This window comes from Ixodes scapularis, unplaced genomic scaffold (genome assembly GCF_016920785.2).
Source record: "Ixodes scapularis isolate PalLabHiFi unplaced genomic scaffold, ASM1692078v2 PGA_scaffold10__122_contigs__length_95168666, whole genome shotgun sequence".
NCBI lineage: Eukaryota > Metazoa > Arthropoda > Arachnida > Ixodida > Ixodidae > Ixodes > Ixodes scapularis.
In genome coordinates this window covers 8,242,110-8,243,405 of record NW_024609836.1, presented here as the reverse complement: position 1 = coordinate 8,243,405, position 1,296 = coordinate 8,242,110, and the positions used below count along the sequence as shown (strand labels likewise).

Genomic DNA, 1,296 nt, shown 5'->3' with positions numbered 1-1,296 from the left:
AAAAAAAAAAACCCGTTCTCGATTTTTTTTAAACTCTGACCGGTCAGTCTACTCTATCTGGGGGTTAATATCCATTAAAAACATGTTGCATTATATTGATGGTGTAATAGATACAGCACCTCTACCGAGCCCCTTCTGCGAAGCTCGGCACGGTGTACCCCTGTGGTGCGACGCAGTTATTGCGACTTCTTACTTTGAGAGAAAAGTAATTTTTTTATTCATTCGAATATAGCCAGTAATAGTTTGTCACATCTTTGTCACGTTATAATAAATTGAACATTAATTATAATAAATTGCACATAATATACAACAGATTCCTGCCTTCATAGGTTTCAAAATGAACAGATTTTGGCGCAAACATTTTCTGACGGTGTGCACTTAGAGTTTCTTCCAAAGGGATCCGACAGTCCGTGCCACTTGCAAGTCGCAGGTCGAAGCTTCTGATGTTTTGCATAGCCACACATGCCACGACTGAATACCAGGAAAGGCGCGCACTCCCACCCACTCTTCATTTTTGCGCTGACGGAATTCAACAACCTCGTCTTTGTCCAAAAGTGTGAAATTGACTCCTTTTAGTTTTTGGGAAAGACTGTTCACCATGCATTTTGCAGACTGTATGGCCTTTCCTGGGAGCTGTCTCAAGTTGTGAAGCGTTGCTTGGTGTTTGACGAGTCCTCCAACCCCGTCACACGCGTTTTTTTCCGTGCCCAGTGGCTGAGAATAGCCATTGTGCTTTGGGAAAAACATTTTTTTTGGAATTCATGAAGTTGTAAGCGATTCTTGAAGTGACTGGCGGCACCGTCACTTACATAAGTAAAATGGGAGTACACAGCAAGGTTGTCATCGACCCACTCTCTCACTTTTTGTACAGCCAGACAGGCATGAGCGGAGTCATGGTGCAAGTCGTCACTGATGACGGCAAAACTGTATGTCGACTTTCTAGTAGTCACCACACACGTAAATATTGAGACCTGTTTTTTTTTCCAGTGGTACGCTTGAATCTCGTCAGGAAGGATAACAGTCCAGTTTTCAGCGAAGTCGAAGTGGAAGACAATGCTACCACGCTGCGCGCACTGCTTTGCTTCATAGATGGCTTTGCCTTGCGTCTGTCTGATATGGTTGTGAATGATCCACCTTGAGACAGACACACGAAGCTCCTCCAGAAAAGTGACCGGATCTAAAGTCTTTTTTACGAGCTCGCCTGACTCCCATGTTGCCAAAACTATCTCTTCATCCTCGGAAATGTTGAGTTTTTCGAGTGTGAGAGACTGGCCTTTGGGACAATGGTCAAATTTG

General features: G+C 43.9%; 1 pseudogene; it reads right to left on the bottom strand.

Annotated features, from left to right (window-relative positions):
* Positions 1 to 262: 262 nt before the first annotated feature.
* On the bottom strand, positions 263 to 911 carry LOC121833752 (annotated as a pseudogene).
* Positions 912 to 1,296: the final 385 nt, after the last annotated feature.